Source organism: Schistocerca nitens, chromosome 4, assembly GCF_023898315.1.
Source record: "Schistocerca nitens isolate TAMUIC-IGC-003100 chromosome 4, iqSchNite1.1, whole genome shotgun sequence".
Classification (NCBI taxonomy): domain Eukaryota; kingdom Metazoa; phylum Arthropoda; class Insecta; order Orthoptera; family Acrididae; genus Schistocerca; species Schistocerca nitens.
In genome coordinates, this window is record NC_064617.1 from 14012142 (window position 1) to 14031939 (window position 19798).

Here is a 19798-nt window from a genome sequence, read left to right on the forward strand (position 1 = left end):
ACAGTAGGAAGACTCAGTCTTCCTGTACTTAAGTCAGCATTGTGCCTCTTATATTTAATTACGATGAAATTTCTGTGTTTCACCGTCAAAGGGATGGTCCAAGGGATACAGTACACCTGCAGAGGTGCATCGGAATGTTAAACTGATGACGGAGGAAACGCTCAAAACATTGACAGTAGGAAGACTCAGTCTTCCTGTACTTAAGTTGGCATTGTGCCTCTTATATTTAATTCCGATGCAATTTCTGTGTTTCATCGACAATGGGATGGTCCAAGGCATACAGTAAACCTGCAGAGATGCATCGCAATGTAAAACTGGTGACACAGGAAACGCTCTAAACATAGACCCTAAGAAGACTCAGTTTTCTGGTACTTAAGTCGGCATTGTGTCTCTTATATTTAATTCCGATGCAATTTCTGTGTTTCATCGTCAATGAAAAGGTCCAAGGGATACAGTAAACGTGCAGAGGAGCTTCGGAATGTAAAACTAGTGACACAGGAAACGCTGTAAACATAGACAGTAGGAAGACTCAGTCTTCCTGTTCTTAAGTCGGCATTGTGTCTCTTATATTTAATTCCGATGCAATTTCTGTGTTTTATCGTCACTGTGAAGGTCCAAGTGATACAGTAAACCTGCATAGGTGCATTGGAATGTAAAACTGGTGACACAGGAAACGCTCAAAACATAGACAGTAGGAAGACTCAGTCTTCGAGTCCTTAAGTCGGCATTGTGTCTCTAATATTTAATTCCGAAGCAATTTCTGTGTTTCATCGTCAATGAGAAGGTCCAAGGGATAGAGTAAACCTGCAGAGGTGCATCGGAATGTAAAACTGATGACACAGGAGACGCTCAAATCGTAGACAGTACTAAGACTCAGTCTTCCTGTACTTAAGTGGGCATTGTGCCTCATATTTAATTCCGATGCAATTTCTGTGTTTCATCGTCAATTGGAAGGTCCAAGGGATACAGTAAACCTGCAGAGATGCATCGGAATGTAAATCTGGTGACACAGGAAACGCTCAAAATATAAACCCGAAGAAGACTCATTTTTCTTGTACTTAAGTCGGCATTGTGCCTCTTATATTTAATTCCGATGCAATTTCTGTGTTTCATCGTCAATGGGAAGGTCCAAGGGATACAGTAAACGTGCAGAGGAGCTTCGGAATGTAAAACTAGTGACACAGGAAACGCTCAAAACATAGACAGTAAGAAGACTCAGTTTTCTTGTGCTTAAGTCGACGTTGTGTATCTTATTTTTAATTCCGATGCAATTTCTGAGTTTCATTGTCACTGTGAAGGTCCAAGGGATACAGTAAACCTGCAGAGGTACATCGGAATGTAAAACTGGTGACACAGGAAACGCTCAAAACATAGAGAGTAGGAAGACTCAGTCTTCCTGTTCTTGAGGCTTCATTGTGTCTCTAATATTTAATTCCGATGCAATTTCTGTGTTTCATCGTCACTGTGAAGGTCCAAGGGATACAGTAATCCTGCAGAGGTGCATCGGAATGTAAAACTGATGACACAGGAAAGGCTCAAAGCATAGACAGTAAGAAGTCTCAGTCTTCCTGTACTTAAGTCGGCAATGTGTCTCTTATATTTAATTCCGACGCAATTTCTGTGTTTCACCGTAAATGGAAAGGTCCAAGTGATACAGTAAACATGCAGAGGTGCTTCGGAATGTAAAACTGGTGACACAGGAAACGCTCAAAACATAGACAGTAGGAGGACTCAGTCTTCCGGTACTTTAGTCGGCATTGCGTCTCTTATATTTAATTCCGATGCAATTTCTTGTTTCATCGTTACTGTAAAGGTCCAATGGATACAAAAAACCTGCAGAGGTGCATCGGAATGTAAAACTGGTGACACAGGAAACGCTCAAAACATAGACAGTAGGAAGACTCAGTCTTCCTGTACTTAAGTCTGCATTGTGTCTCTTATATTTAATTCCGATGCAATTTCTGTGTTTCATCGTCACTGTGAAGGTCCAAGGGATACAGTAAACCTGCAGAGGTGCATCGGAATGTAAAACTGGTGACACAGGAAACCCTCAAAACATAGAGAGTAGGAGGACTCTGTCTTCCTGTTCTTGAGGCTTCATTGTGTCTCTAATATTTAATTCCGAAGCAATTTCTGTGTTTCATCGTCAATGGGAAGATCCAAGGAATACAGTAAATCTGCAGAGATGCATCGGAATGTAAAACTGGTGACACAGGAAACGCTCTAAACATAGACCCTAGGAAGACTCAGTTTTCTGGTACTTAAGTCGGCATTGTGTCTCTTATATTTAATTCCGATGCAATTTCTGTGTTTCATCGTCAATGAAAAGGTCCAAGGGATACAGTAAACGTGCAGAGGAGCTTCGTAATGTAAAACTAGTGACACAGGAAACGCTCAAAACATAGACAGTAGGAAGACTCAGTCTTCCTGTTCTTAAGTCGGCATTGTGTCTCTTATATTTAATTCCGATGCAATTTCTGTGTTTCATTGTCACTGTGAAGGTCCAAGGGATACAGTAAACCTGCAGAGTTGCACCGGAATGTAAAACTGGTGACACAAGAAACGCTCAAAACATAGACAGTAAGAAGACTCAGTTTTCTTGTACTTAAGTCGGCGTTGTGTCTCTTATATTTAATTCCGATGCAATTTCTGTGTTTCATCGTCAATGGGAAGGTACAATGGATACAGTAAACCTGCAGAGGTGCATCGGAATGTAAAACTGGTGACACAGGAAACGCTCAAAACATAGATAGTAGGAAGACTCAGTCTTCCTGTACTTAAGTCGGCATTGTGTCTCTTATATTTAATTTCGATGCAATTTCTGTGTTTCATCGCCACCGTAAAGGTCCAATGGATACAGTAAACCTGCAGAGGTGCCTCGGAATGTAAAACTGGTGATACAGGATACGCTCAAAACATAGACAGTAAGAACACTCAGTTTTCTTGTAGTTAAGTCGGCGTTGTGTCTCTTATATTTTTTAACTCCGATGCAATTTCTGTGTTTCATCGTTAATGGGAAGGTCCAATGGATATAGTAAACCTGCAGAGGTGTATCGGAATGTAAAACTGGTGACACAGGAAACGCTCAAAACATAGACAGTAGGAAGACTCAGTGTTCCTGTACTTAAGTCGGCATTGCGTCTCTTATATTTAATTCCGATGCAATTTCTTGTTTCATCGTTACTGTAAAGGTCCAATGGATACAAAAAACCTGCAGAGGTGCATCGGAATGTAAAACTGGTGACACAGGAAACGCTCAAAACATAGACAGTAGGAAGACTCAGTCTTCCTGTACTTAAGTCTGCATTGTGTCTCTTATATTTAATTCCGATGCAATTTCTGTGTTTCATCGTCACTGTGAAGGTCCAAGGGATACAGTAAACCTGCAGAGGTGCATCGGAATGTAAAACTGGTGACACAGGAAACCCTCAAAACATAGAGAGTAGGAGGACTCTGTCTTCCTGTTCTTGAGGCTTCATTGTGTCTCTAATATTTAATTCCGAAGCAATTTCTGTGTTTCATCGTCAATGAGAAGGTCCAAGGAATACAGTAAACCTGCAGAGGTGCATCGGAATGTAAAACTGGTGACACAGGAAAAGCTCAAAACATAGGTAGTAGGAAGACTCAGTCGTCCTGTACTTAAGTCGGCATTGTGTCTCTTATATTCAATTTCGATGCAATTTCTGTGTTTCATCGCCACTGTAAAGGTCCAATGGATGCACTAAAGCTGCAGAGGTGCATCTGGATGTAAAACTGGTGACACAGGAAACGCTCAAAACATAGACAGTAGGAAGACTCAGTCTTCGTGTACTTAAGTCGGCATTGTGTCTCTTATATTTAATTTCGATGCAATTTCTGTGTTTCATCGCCACTGTAAAGGTCCAATGGATGCACTAAACCTGCAGAGGTGCATCTGGATGTAAAACTGGTGACACAGGAAACGCTCAAAACATAGACAGTAGGAAGACTCAGTCTTCCTGGACTTAAGTCGGCATCGTGTCTCTTATACTTAATTCCGATGCAATTTCTGTGTTTCATCGTCAATTGGAAGGTCCAAGGGATACAGTAAACCTGCAGAGGTGCATCGGAATGTAAAACTGATGACACAGGAGACGCTCAAATCGTAGACAGTACTAAGACTCAGTCTTCCTGTACTTAAGTGGGCATTGTGCCTCATATTTAATTCCGATGCAAATTCTGTGTTTCATCGTCAATTGGAAGGTCCAACGGATACAGTAAACCTATAGAGATGCATCGGAATGTAAATCTGGTGACACAGGAAACGCTCAAAACATAGACCCTAAGAAGACTCATTTTTCTTGTACTTAAGTCGGCATTGTGCCTCTTATATTTAATTCCGATGCAATTTCTGTGTTTCATCGTCAATGGGAAGGTCCAAGGTATACAGTAAACGTGCAGAGGAGCTTCGGAATGTAAAACTAGTGACACAGGAAACGCTCAAAACATAGACAGTAAGAAGACTCAGTTTTCTTGTACTTAAGTCGACGTTGTGTATCTTATATTTAATTCCGATGAAATTTCTGTGTTTCATCGTCAATGGGAAGTTACAATGGATACAGTAAACCTGCAGAGGTGCATCGGAATGTAAAACTGGTGACACAGGAAACGCTCAAAACATAGATAGTAGGAAGACTCAGTCTTCGTGTACTTAAGTCGGCATTGTGTCTCTTATATTTAATTTCGATGCAATTTCTGTGTTTCATCGCCACTGTAAAGGTCCAATGGATACAGTAAACCTGCAGAGGTGCTTCGGAATGTAAAACTGGTGACACAGGAAACGCTCAAAACATTGACAGTAGGAAGACACAGTATTCCTGTACTTAAGTTGGCATTGTGTCCCTTATATTTAATTCCGATGCAATTTCTGAGTTTCATTGTCACTGTGAAGGTCCAAGGGATACAGTAAACCTGCAGAGGTGCATCGGAATGTAAAACTGGTGACTCAGGAAACGCTCAAAACATAGACAGTAGGAAGACTCAGTCTTCCTGTACTTAAGTCTACATTGTGTCTCTTATATTTAATTCCGATGAAATTTCTGTGTTTCATCGTCACTGTGAAGGTCCAAGGGATACAGTAAACCTGCAGAGGCGCATCGGAATGTAAAACTGGTGACACAGGAAACGCTCAAAACATAGTCAGTAGGAAGACTCAGTCTTCCTGTACTTAAGTCTACATTGTGTCTCTAATATTTAATTCCGAAGCAATTTCTGTGTTTCATCGTCAATGGGAAGCATCAAGGAATACAGTAAAGCTGCAGAGGTGCATCGGAATGTAAAACTGGTGACCCAGGAAACGCTCAAAGCATAGACAGTAGGAAGACTCAGTCTTCCTGTACTTAAGTCAGCATAGTGCCTCTTATATTTAATTCCGATGAAATTTCTGTGTTTCACCGTCAAAGGGATGGTCCAAGGGATACAGTACACCTGCAGCAGTGCATCGGAATGTAAAACTGATGATAGAGGAAACGTTCAAAATTTTGACAGTAGGAAGACTCTGTCTTCCTGTACTTAAGTGGGCATTGTGCCTCCTATATTTAATTCCGATGCAATTTCTGTGTTTCATCGTCAATTGGAAGGTCCAAGGGATACAGTAAACCTGCAGAGGTGCATCGGAATGTAAAACTGATGACACAGGAGACGCTCATAACATAGATAGTAGGAAGACTCAGTCTTCGAGTTCTTAAGTCGGCATTGTGTCTCTAATATTTAATTCCGAAGCAATTTCTGTGTTTCATCGTCAATGAGAAGGTCCAAGGAATACAGTAAACCTGCAGAGGTGCATCGGAATGTAAAACTGGTGACACAGGAAAAGCTCAAAACATAGGTAGTAGGAAGACTCAAACGTCCTGTACTTAAGTCGGCATTGTGTCTCTTATATTTAATTTCGATGCAATTTCTGTGTTTCATCGCCACTGTAAAGGTCCAATGGATGCACTAAAACAGCAGAGGTGCATCTGGATGTAAAACTTGTGACACAGGAAACGCTCAAAACATAGACAGTAGGAAGACTCAGTCTTCCTGAACTTAAGTCGGCATTGTGTCTCTTATACTTAAATCCGATGCAATTTCTGTGTTTCATCGTCAATTGGAAGGTCCAAGGGATACAGTAAACCTGCAGAGGTGCATCGGAATGTAAAACTGGTGACACAGGAAACGCTCAAAACATAGATAGTAGGAAGACTCAGTCTTCCTGTACTTAAGTCGGCATTGTGTCTCTTATATTTAATTTCGATGCAATTTCTGTGTTTCATCGCCACCGTAAAGGTCCAATGGATACAGTAAACCTGCAGAGGTGCCTCGGAATGTAAAACTGGTGATACAGGATACGCTCAAAACATAGACAGTAAGAACACTCAGTTTTCTTGTAGTTAAGTCGGCGTTGTGTCTCTTATATTTTTTAACTCCGATGCAATTTCTGTGTTTCATCGTTAATGGGAAGGTCCAATGGATATAGTAAACCTGCAGAGGTGTATCGGAATGTAAAACTGGTGACACAGGAAACGCTCAAAACATAGACAGTAGGAAGACTCAGTGTTCCTGTACTTAAGTCGGCATTGCGTCTCTTATATTTAATTCCGATGCAATTTCTTGTTTCATCGTTACTGTAAAGGTCCAATGGATACAAAAAACCTGCAGAGGTGCATCGGAATGTAAAACTGGTGACACAGGAAACGCTCAAAACATAGACAGTAGGAAGACTCAGTCTTCCTGTACTTAAGTCTGCATTGTGTCTCTTATATTTAATTCCGATGCAATTTCTGTGTTTCATCGTCATTGTGAAGGTCCAAGGGATACAGTAAACCTGCAGAGGTGCATCGGAATGTAAAACTGGTGACACAGGAAACCCTCAAAACATAGAGAGTACGAGGACTCTGTCTTCCTGTTCTTGAGGCTTCATTGTGTCTCTAATATTTAATTCCGAAGCAATTTCTGTGTTTCATCGTCAATGAGAAGGTCCAAGGAATACAGTAAACCTGCAGAGGTGCATCGGAATGTAAAACTGGTGACACAGGAAAAGCTCAAAACATAGGTAGTAGGAAGACTCAGTCGTCCTGTACTTAAGTCGGCATTGTGTCTCTTATATTCAATTTCGATGCAATTTCTGTGTTTCATCGCCACTGTAAAGGTCCAATGGATGCACTAAAGCTGCAGAGGTGCATCTGGATGTAAAACTGGTGACACAGGAAACGCTCAAAACATAGACAGTAGGAAGACTCAGTCTTCGTGTACTTAAGTCGGCATTGTGTCTCTTATATTTAATTTCGATGCAATTTCTGTGTTTCATCGCCACTGTAAAGGTCCAATGGATGCACTAAACCTGCAGAGGTGCATCTGGATGTAAAACTGGTGACACAGGAAACGCTCAAAACATAGACAGTAGGAAGACTCAGTCTTCCTGGACTTAAGTCGGCATCGTGTCTCTTATACTTAATTCCGATGCAATTTCTGTGTTTCATCGTCAATTGGAAGGTCCAAGGGATACAGTAAACCTGCAGAGGTGCATCGGAATGTAAAACTGATGACACAGGAGACGCTCAAATCGTAGACAGTACTAAGACTCAGTCTTCCTGTACTTAAGTGGGCATTGTGCCTCATATTTAATTCCGATGCAAATTCTGTGTTTCATCGTCAATTGGAAGGTCCAACGGATACAGTAAACCTGCAGAGATGCATCGGAATGTAAATCTGGTGACACAGGAAACGCTCAAAACATAGACCCTAAGAAGACTCATTTTTCTTGTACTTAAGTCGGCATTGTGCCTCTTACATTTAATTCCGATGCAATTTCTGTGTTTCATCGTCAATGGGAAGGTCCAAGGTATACAGTAAACGTGCAGAGGAGCTTCGGAATGTAAAACTAGTGACACAGGAAACGCTCAAAACATAGACAGTAAGAAGACTCAGTTTTCTTGTTCTTAAGTCGACGTTGTGTATCTTATATTTAATTCCGATGAAATTTCTGTGTTTCATCGTCAATGGGAAGTTACAATGGATACAGTAAACCTGCAGAGGTGCATCGGAATGTTAAACTGGTGACACAGGAAACGCTCAAAACATAGATAGTAGGAAGACTCAGTCTTCGTGTACTTAAGTCGGCATTGTGTCTCTTATATTTAATTTCGATGCAATTTCTGTGTTTCATCGCCACTGTAAAGGTCCAATGGATACAGTAAACCTGCAGAGGTGCTTCGGAATGTAAAACTGGTGACACAGGAAACGCTCAAAACATTGACAGTAGGAAGACTCAGTATTCCTGTACTTAAGTTGGCATTGTGTCCCTTATATTTAATTCCGAAGCAATTTCTGAGTTTCATTGTCACTGTGAAGGTCCAAGGGATACAGTAAACCTGCAGAGGCGCATCGGAATGTAAAACTGGTGACACAGGAAACGCTCAAAACATAGTCAGTAGGAAGACTCAGTCTTCCTGTACTTAAGTCTACATTGTGTCTCTAATATTTAATTCCGAAGCAATTTCTGTGTTTCATCGTCAATGGGAAGCATCAAGGAATACAGTAAAGCTGCAGAGGTGCATCGGAATGTAAAACTGGTGACCCAGGAAACACTCAAAGCATAGACAGTAGGAAGACTCAGTCTTCCTGTACTTAAGTCAGCATAGTGCCTCTTATATTTAATTCCGATGAAATTTCTGTGTTTCACCGTCAAAGGGATGGTCCAAGGGATACAGTACACCTGCAGCAGTGCATCGGAATGTAAAACTGATGATAGAGGAAACGTTCAAAATTTTGACAGTAGGAAGACTCTGTCTTCCTGTACTTAAGTGGGCATTGTGCCTCCTATATTTAATTCCGATGCAATTTCTGTGTTTCATCGTCAATTGGAAGGTCCAAGGGATACAGTAAACCTGCAGAGGTGCATCGGAATGTAAAACTGATGACACAGGAGACGCTCATAACATAGATAGTAGGAAGACTCAGTCTTCGAGTTCTTAAGTCGGCATTGTGTCTCTAATATTTAATTCCGAAGCAATTTCTGTGTTTCATCGTCAATGAGAAGGTCCAAGGAATACAGTAAACCTGCAGAGGTGCATCGGAATGTAAAACTGGTGACACAGGAAAAGCTCAAAACATAGGTAGTAGGAAGACTCAAACGTCCTGTACTTAAGTCGGCATTGTGTCTCTTATACTTAATTTCGATGCAATTTCTGTGTTTCATCGCCACTGTAAAGGTCCAATGGATGCACTAAAACTGCAGAGGTGCATCTGGATGTAAAACTTGTGACACAGGAAACGCTCAAAACATAGACAGTAGGAAGACTCAGTCTTCCTGAACTTAAGTCGGCATTGTGTCTCTTATACTTAAATCCGATGCAATTTCTGTGTTTCATCGTCAATTGGAAGGTCCAAGGGATACAGTAAACCTGCAGAGGTGCATCGGAATGTAAAACTGGTGACACAGGAAAAGCTCAAAACATAGGTAGTAGGAAGACTCAAACGTCCTGTACTTAAGTCGGCATTGTGTCTCTTATATTTAATTTCCATGCAATTTCTGTGTTTAATCGCCACTGTAAAGGTCCAATGGATGCACTAAAACTGCAGAGGTGCATCTGGATGTAAAACTTGTGACACAGGAAACGCTCAAAACATAGACAGTAAGAAGACTCAGTTTTCTTGTACTTAAGTCGACGTTGTGTATCTTATATTTAATTCCGATGCAATTTCTGTGTTTCATCGTCAATGGGAAGTTATAATGGATACAGTAAACCTGCAGAGGTGCATCGGAAAGTAAAATTGGTGACACAGGAAACGCTCAAAACATAGATAGTAGGAAGACTCAGTCTTCGTGTACTTAAGTCAGCATTGTGTCTCTTATATTTAATTTCGATGCAATTTCTGTGTTTCATCGCCACTGTAAAGGTCCAATGGATACAGTAAACTTGCAGAGGTGCATCGGAATGTAAAACTGATGACACAGGAAACACTCAAAACATAGAAAGTAAGAAGACTCAGTCTTCCTGTACTTAAGTCGGCATTGTGTCTCTTACATTTAATTCCGATGCAATATCTGTGTTTCATCGTCATTGGGAAGGTCCAAGGGATACAGTAAACCTGCAGAGGTGCATCGGAATGTAAAACTGGTGACACAGGATACGCTCAAAACATAGACAGTAAGAAGACTCATTTTTCTTGTACTTAAGTCGGCGTTGTGACTCTTATATTTAATTCCGATGTCATTTATGTGTTTCATCGTCAATGGGAGGGTACAATGGATACAGTAAACCTGCAGAGGTGCATCGGAATGTAAAACTCGTGACACAGGAAACGCTCAAACATAGACAGTAGGAAGACTCAGTCTTCCTGTACCTAAGTCTGCATTGTGTCTCTTATATTTAATTCCGATGCAATTTCTGTGTTTCATCGTCACTGTGAAGGTCCAAGGGATACAGTAAACCTGCAGAGTTGCATCGGATTGTAAAACTGGTGACACAGGAAACGCTCAAAACATAGACCCTAAGAAGACTCAGTTTTCTGGTACTTAATTCGGCATTGTGTCTCTTATAATTAATCCCGATGCAATTTCCGTGTTTCATCGTCAATGGAAAGGTCCAAGGGATACAGTAAACGTGCTGAGGACCTTCGGAATGTAAAACTAGTGACACAGGAAACGCTCAAACATAGACAGTAGGAAGACTCAGTCTTCCTGTTCTTAAGTCGGCACTGTATCTCTTATGTTTAATTCCGATGCAATTTCTGTGTTTCATCGTCACTGTGAAGGTCCAAGGTATACAGTAAACGTGCAGAGGAGCTTCGGAATGTAAAACTAGTGACACAGGAAACGATCAAAACATAGACAGTAGGAAGACTCAGTCTTCATGTTCTTAAGTCGGCATTGTGTCTCTTATATTTAATTACGATGCAATTTCAGTGTTTCATCCTCACTGTAAAGGTCCAATGGATACAGTAAACCTGCAGAGGTGCATCGGAATGTAAAACTGGTGACACAGGAAACGCTCATATCATAGACAGTAAGAAGACTCAGTTTTCTTGTACTTAAGTCGGCGTTGTGTCTCTTATATTTAATTCCGACGCAATTTCTGTGTTTCACCGTCAATGGGAATGTCCAAGGGATACAGTACACATGCAGAGGGGCATCGGAATGTAAAACTGACGACACAGGAAACGCTCAAAACATAGACAGTAAGAAGACTCAGTTTTCTTGTACTTAAGTCGGCATTGTGTCTCTTATATTTAATTCCGATGCAGTTTCTGTGTTTCACCGTGAATGGGAAGGTACAATGGATACAGTAAACCTGCAGAGGTGCATCGGAATGTAAAACTGGTGACACAGGAAACGCCAAAACATAGACAGTAAGAAGACTCAGTTTTCTTGTACTTAAGTCGGCGTTGTGTCACTTATATTTAATTCCGATTGAGTTTCTGTGTTTCACCGTGAATGGGAAGGTAAAATGGATACAGTAAACCTGGAGAAGTGCATCGGAATGTAAAACTGGTGACACAGGAAACGCTCAAAGCATAGATAGCAGGAAGACTCAGTCTTCCTGTTCTTAAGTCGGCAATGTGTCTCTTATATTTAATTTCGATGCAATTTCTGTGTTTCATCGTCACTGTGAAGGTCCAAGGGATACAGTAATCCTACAGAGTTGCACCGGAATGTAAAACTGGTGACACAGGAAACGCGCAAACATAGACAGTATGATGACTCAGTTTTCTTGTACTTAAGTCGGCGTTGTGTCTCTTATATTTATTTCCGATGCAATTTCTGTGTTTCATCGTCAATGGGAAGGTACAATCGATACAGTAAACCTGCAGAGGTGCATCGGACCGTAAAACTGGTGACACAGGAAACGCTCAAAACATAGATATCAGGAACACTCAGTCTTCCTGTACTTAAGTCGGCATTGTGTCTCTTATATTTAATTTCGATGCAATTTCTGTGTTTCATCGCCACCGTAAAAGTCCAATGGATACAGTAAACCTGCAGAGGTGCATCGGAATGTAAAACTGGTAACACAGGAAACGCTCAAAACATAGACAGTAGGAAGACTCAGTCTTCCTGTACTTAAGTCGGCATTGTGGCTCTTATAATTAATTCCGATTCAATTTCTGTGTTTCATCGTCAATGGGAAAGTCCAAGGGATACAGTAAACCCTGCAGAGATGCATCGAAATGTAAAACTGGTGACACACGAAACGCCCAAAACATAGACCCTAAGAAGTCTCAGTTTTCTTGTACTTAAGTCGGCATTGTGTCTCTTATATTTAATTCCGATGCAATATCTGTGTTTCATCGTCACTGTGAAGGTCCAAGGGGTACAGTAAACCTGCAGAGGTGCACCGGAATGTAAAACTGGTGACACAGGAAACGCTCAGAACATAGACAGTAAGAAGACTCAGTTTTCTTGTACTTAAGTCGGCGTTGTGTCTCTTATATTTAATTCCGATGCAATTTCTGTGTTTCATCGTCAATGGGAAGCTCCAAGGAATACAGTAAACCTGCAGAGGTGCATCGGAATGTAAAACTGGTGACACAGGAAACGCTCAAATCATAGACAGTAAGAAGACTTAGTTTTCCTGTACTTAAGTCGGCATTGTGTCTCTTATGTTTAATTCCGATGCAATTTCTGTGTTTCATCGCCACCGTAAAGGTCCAATGGATACAGTAAAGCTGCAGAGGTGCATCGAAATGTAAAAGTGGTGACACAGGAGACGCTCAAAACATAGACATTAGGAAGACTCAGTCTTCCTGTACTTAAGTTGGCATTGTGTCCCTTATATTTAATTCCGATGCAATTTCTGAGTTTCATCGTCACTGTGAAGGTCCAAGGGATACAGTAAACCTGCAGAGGTGCATCGGAATGTAAAACTGGTGACACAGGAAACGCTCAAATCATAGACAGTAGGAAGACTAAGTCTTCCTGTACTTAAGTCAGCATTGTGCCTCTTATACACTCCTGGAAATTGAAATAAGAACACCGTGAATTCATTGTCCCAGGAAGGGGAAACTTTATTGACACATTCCTGGGGTCAGATACATCACATGATCACACTGACAGAACCACAGGCACATAGACACAGGCAACAGAGCATGCACAATGTCGGCACTAGTACAGTGTATATCCACCTTTCGCAGCAATGCAGGCTGCTATTCTCCCATGGAGACGATCGTAGAGATGCTGGATGTAGTCCTGTGGAACGGCTTGCCATGCCATTTCCACCTGGCGCCTCAGTTGGACCAGCGTTCGTGCTGGACGTGCAGACCGCGTGAGACGACGCTTCACCCAGTCCCAAACATGCTCAATGGGGGACAGATCCGGAGATCTTGCTGGCCAGGGTAGTTGACCTACACCTTCTAGAGCACGTTGGGTGGCACGGGATACATGCGGACGTGCATTGTCCTGTTGGAACAGCAAGTTCCCTTGCCGGTCTAGGAATGGTAGAACGATGGGTTCGATGACGGTTTGGATGTACCGTGCACTATTCAGTGTCCCCTCGACGATCACCAGTGGTGTACGGCCAGTGTAGGAGATCGCTCCCCACACCATGATGCCGGGTGTTGGCCCTGTGTGCCTCGGTCGTATGCAGTCCTGATTGTGGCGCTCACCTGCACGGCGCCAAACACGCATACGACCATCATTGGCACCAAGGCAGAAGCGACTCTCATCGCTGAAGACGACACGTCTCCATTCGTCCCTCCATTCACGCCTGTCGCGACACCACTGGAGGCGGGCTGCACGATGTTGGGGCGTGAGCGGAAGACGGCCTAACGGTGTGCGGGACCGTAGCCCAGCTTCATGGAGACGGTTGCGAATGGTCCTCGCCGATACCCCAGGAGCAACAGTGTCCCTAATTTGCTGGGAAGTGGCGGTGCGGTCCCCTACGGCACTGCGTAGGATCCTACGGTCTTGGCGTGCATCCGTGCGTCGCTGCGGTCCGGTCCCAGGTCGACGGGCACGTGCACCTTCCGCCGACCACTGGCGACAACATCGATGTACTGTGGAGACCTCACGCCCCACGTGTTGAGCAATTCGGCGGTACGTCCACCCGGCCTCCCGCATGCCCACTATACGCCCTCGCTCAAAGTCCGTCAACTGCACATACGGTTCACGTCCACGCTGTCGCGGCATGCTACCAGTGTTAAAGACTGCGATGGAGCTCCGTATGCCACGGCAAACTGGCTGACACTGACGGCGGCGGTGCACAAATGCTGCGCAGCTAGCGCCATTCGACGGCCAACACCGCGGTTCCTGGTGTGTCCGCTGTGCCGTGCGTGTGATCATTGCTTGTACAGCCCTCTCGCAGTGTCCGGAGCAAGTATGGTGGGTCTGACACACCGGTGTCAATGTGTTCTTTTTTCCATTTCCAGGAGTGTATTTAATTCCGATGAAATTTCTGTGTTTCACCGTCAAAGGGAAGGTAAAAGGGATAATGTACACCTGCAGAGGAGCATCGGAATGTAAAACTGATGACACAGGAAACACTCAAAACATAGACAGTAGGAAGACTCAGTCTTCCTGTACTTAAGTGGGCATTGTGCCTCTTAATTTTAATTCCGATGCAATTTCTGTGTTTCATCGACAATGGGAAGGCCCAAGGGATACAGTAAACCTGCAGAGATGCATCGGAATGTAAAACTGGTGACACAGGAAACGCTCAAATCATAGACCCTAAGAAGACTCAGTTTTCTGGTACTTAAGACGGCATTGTGTCTCTTATATTTAATTTCGATGCAAATTCTGTGTTTCATCGGCAATGGAAAGGTCCAATGGATACAGTAAACCTGCAGAGGTGCATCGGAATGTAAAACTGGTGATACAGGATACGCTCAAAACATAGACAGTAGGAAGACTCAGTCTTCCTGTACTAAAGTTGGCATTGTGTCCCTTTTATTTAATTCCAATGCAATTTCTGAGTTTCATCGTCACTGTGAAGGTCCAAGGGATACAGTTAACCTGCAGAGGTGCATCGGAATGTAAAACTGGTGACACAGGAAACGCTCAAAACATAGACCCTAAAAAGACTCAGTTTTCTTGTACTTAAGTCGGCATTGTGTCTCTTATATTTAATTCCGGTGCAGTTTCTGTGTTTCATCGTCAATGGGAAGGTGTAAGGGATACAGTAAACCTGCAGAGGAGCTTCGGAATGTAAAACTAGTGACACAGGAAGCGTTCAAATCATAGACAGTAGGAACAATCAGTCTTCCTGTTCTTAAGTCGGCATTGTGCCTCTTATATTTAATTCCGATGCAATTTCTGTGTTTCATCGCCACCGTAAAGGTCCAATGGATACAGTGAACCTGCAGAGGTGCATCGGAATGTAAAACTGGTGACACAGGAAACGCTCAAAACATAGACAGTAAGAAGACTCAGTTTTCTTGTACTTAAGTCGGCGTTGTGTCTCTTATATTTAATTCCGATGCAATTTCTGTTTTTCATCGTCAATGGGAAGCTCCAAGGAATACAGTAAACCTGCAGGGGTGCATCGGAATGTAAAACTGGTGACACAGGAAACGCTCAAAACATAGAGAGTAGGAAGACTCAGTCTTCCTGTTCTTAAGGCTTCATTGTGTCTCTAATATTTAATTCCGAAGCAATTTCTGTGTTTCATCGTCAATGGGAAGCTCTAAGGAATACAGTAAACCTGCAGAGGTGCATCGGAATGTAAAACTGAAGACACAGGAAAGGCTCAAAACATAGACAGTAAGAAGACTCAGTCTCCCTGTACTTAAGTCGGCATTGTGTCTCTTACATTTAATTCCGATGCAATATCTGTGTTTCATCGACAATGGGAAGGTCCAAGGGATACAGTAAACCTGCAGAGGTGCATCGGAATGTAAAACTGGTGACACAGGAAACGCTCAAAACATAGACAGTAAGAAGACTCAGTTTTCTTGTACTTAAGTCGGCGTTGTGTCTCTTATATTTAATTCCGATGCAATTTCTGTTTTTCATCGTCAATGGGAAGCTCCAAGGAATACAGTAAACCTGCAGGGGTGCATCGGAATGTAAAACTGGTGACACAGGAAACGCTCAAAACATAGAGAGTAGGAAGACTCAGTCTTCCTGTTCTCAAGGCTTCATTGTGTCTCTAATATTTAATTCCGAAGCAATTTCTGTGTTTCATCGTCAATGGGAAGCTCTAAGGAATACAGTAAACCTGCAGAGGTGCATCGGAATGTAAAACTGGTGACACAGGAAACGCTCAAAACATAGACATTAGGAAGACTCAGTCTTCCTGTACTTAAGTTGGCATTGTCTCCCTTATATTTAATTCCGATGCAATATCTGTGTTTCATCGACAATGGGAAGGTCCAAGGGATACAGTAAACCTGCAGAGGTGCATCGGAATGTAAAACTGGTGACACAGGAAACGCTCAAAACATAGACAGTAAGAAGACTCAGTTTTCTTGTACTTAAGTCGGCGTTGTGTCTCTTATATTTAATTCCGATGCAATTTCTGTTTTTCATCGTCAATGGGAAGCTCCAAGGAATACAGTAAACCTGCAGGGGTGCATCGGAATGTAAAACTGGTGACACAGGAAACGCTCAAAACATAGAGAGTAGGAAGACACAGTCTTCGAGTCCTTAAGTCGCCATTGTGTCTCTAATATTTAATTCCGAAGCAATTTCTGTGTTTCATCATCAAAGGGAAGGTCCAAGGAATACAGTAAACCTGCAGAGGTGCATCGGAATGTAAAACTGGTGACACAGGAAACGCTCAAAACATAGACCCTAAGAAGACTCAGTTTTCTTGTACTTAAGTCGGCATTGTGTCTCTTATATTTAATTCCGATGCAGTTTCTGTGTTTCATCGTCAATAGGAAGGTGTAAGGGATACAGTAAACCTGCAGAGGAGCTTCGGAATGTAAAACTAGTGACACAGGAAACGCTCAAATCATAGACAGTAGGAACACTCAGTCTTCCTGTTCTTAAGTCGGCATTGTGTCTCTTATACTTAATTTCGATGCAATTTCAGTGTTTCATCGGCACTGTAAAGGTGCAATGGATACAGTAAACCTGCAGAGGTGCATCGGAATGTAAAACTGGTGACACAGGAAACGCTCAAAACATAGACAGTAGGAAGACTCAGTCTTCCTGTACTTAAGTTGCCATTGTGTCCCTTATATTTAATTCCGATGGAATTTCTGAGTTTCATCGTCACTGTGAAGGTCCAAGGGATGCAGTAAACCTGCAGAGGTGCATCGGAATGTAACACTGATGACACAGGAAACGCTCAAAACATAAAAAGTAAGAAGACTCAGTCTTCCTGTACTTAAGTGAGAATTGTGTCTCTTACATTTAATTCCGATGCAATATCTGTGATTTATCGTCAATGGGATGGTCCAAGGGATACAGTAAACCTGCAGAGGTGCATCGGTATATAAAACTAGTGACACAGGAAACGCTCAAAGCATAGACAGTAGGAAGACTCAGTCTTCCTGTTCTTATGTCGGCACTGTGTCTCTTATATTTAATTCCGATGCAATTTCTGTGTTTCATCGTCACTGTGAAGGTCCAATGGATACAGTAAACCGGCAGATTTACATCGGAATGTAAAACTGATGGCACAGGAAACCTTGAAAACATAGACAGTAGGAAGACTCAGTATTCCTGTACTTAAGTCGGCATTGTGCCTCTTATAATTAATCCCGATGCAATTTCTGTGTTTCATCGTCAATGGAAAGGTCCAAGGGATACAGTAAACGTGCAGAGGAGCTTCGGAATGTAAAACTAGTGACACAGGAAACGCTCAAACATAGACAGTAGGAAGACTCAGTCTTCCTGTTCTTGAGTCGGCACTGTGTCTCTCATATTTAATTCCGATGCAATTTCTGTGTTTCATCGTCACTGTGAAGGTCCAAGGGATACAGTAAACGTGCAGAGGAGCTTCGGAATGTAAAACTAGCGACACAGGAAACGCTCAAAACATAGACAGTAGGAAGACTCAGTCTTCCTGTTCTTAAGTCGGCATTGTGTCTCTTATATTTAATTCCGATGCAATTTCAGTGTTTCATCGTCACTGTGAAGATCTAAGGTATACAGTAAACCTGCAGAGGTGCACCGGAATGTAAAACTGGTGACACAGTAAACGCTCAAAACATAGAGAGTAGGAAGACTCAGTCTTCCTGTTCTTAAGACGGCATTGTGTCTCTTATATTTAATTCCGATGCAATTTCTGTGTTACATCGTCACTGTGAAGGTCCAAGGGATACAGTAAACTTGCCGAGGAGCTTCGGAACGTAAAACTAGTGACACAGGAAACGCTCAAAACATAGACAGTAGGTAGACTCGGTCTTCCTGTACTTAAGTCGCCATTGTGTCTCTTATATTTAATTCCTATGCAATTTCTGTGTTTCATCGTCAATGGGAAGGTACAATGGATACAGTAAACCTGCAGAGGTGCATTGGAATGTAAAACTGGTGACACAGGAAACGCTCAAAACATAGATAGTAGGAAGACTCAGTCTTCCTGTACTTAAGTCGGCATTGTGTCTCTTATATTTAATTCCGATGCAATTTCTCTGTTTCATCGTCACTGTAAACGTCCAATGGATACAGCAAACCTGCAGACGTGCATCGGAATGTAAAACTGGTGACACAGGAAACGCTCAAAACATAGACAGTAGGAAGACTCAGTCTTCCTGTACTTCAGTCGGCATTGTGTCTCTTATATTCAATTCCGATGCAATTTCTGTGTTTCATCGTCAATGGGAAGGTACAATGGATACAGTAAACCTGCAGACATGCATCGGAATGTAAAATTGGTGACACAGGAAACGCTCAAAACATAGATAGTAGGAAGACTCAGTCTTCCTGTACTTAAGTCGGCATTGTGTCTCTTATATTTAATTCCGATGCAATTTCTCTGTTTCATCGTCACTGTAAACGTCCAATGGATACAGCAAACCTGCAGACGTGCATCGGAATGTAAAACTGGTGACACAGGAAACGCTCAAAACATAGACAGTAGGAAGACTCAGTCTTCCTGTACTTCAGTCGGCATTGTGTCTCTTATATTCAATTCCGATGCAATTTCTGTGTTTCATCGTCACTGTGACGGTCCAATGGATATAGTAAACCTGCAGAGGTGCATCGGAATGTAAAACTGGTGACACAGGAAACGCCCAAAACATAGCCCCTAAGAAGACTCAGTTTTCTTGTACTTAAGTCGGCATTGTGTCTCTTATATTTTATTCCGATGCAATTTCTGTGTTGCATCGACAATGGGAAGGTCCAAGGGATACAGTAATCCTGCAGAGGTGCATCGGAATGTAAAACTGACGACACAGTAAATGATCAAATCATAGACAGTAGGAATACACAGTCTTCCTGTACTGAAGTCGGCATTGTGTCTCTTATATTTAATTCCGATGCAATTTCTGTGTTTCATCGTCACAGTGAACGTCCAAGGGATATAGTAAACCTGCAGCGGTGCACTGGAATGTAAAACTGGTGACGCAGGAAACGCTCAAAACATAGACAGTAGGAAGACTCAGTCTTACTGTACTTATGTCGGCATTACGTCTCTTATATTTAATACCGATGCAATTTCTGTGTTTCATCGTCAATGGGAAAGTCCAATGGATACAGTAAACCTGCAGAGGTGCATTGGAATGTAAAACTGGTGACACAGGAAACGCTCAAAACATAGAAAGTAAGAAGACTCAGTCTTCCTGTACGTAAGTCGAATTGTGTCTCTTACATTTAATTCCGACGCAATATCTGTGTTTCATCGTCAATGGGAAGTTCCAAGCGATACAGTAAACCTGCAGAGGTGCATCGGAATGTAAAACTGGTGAC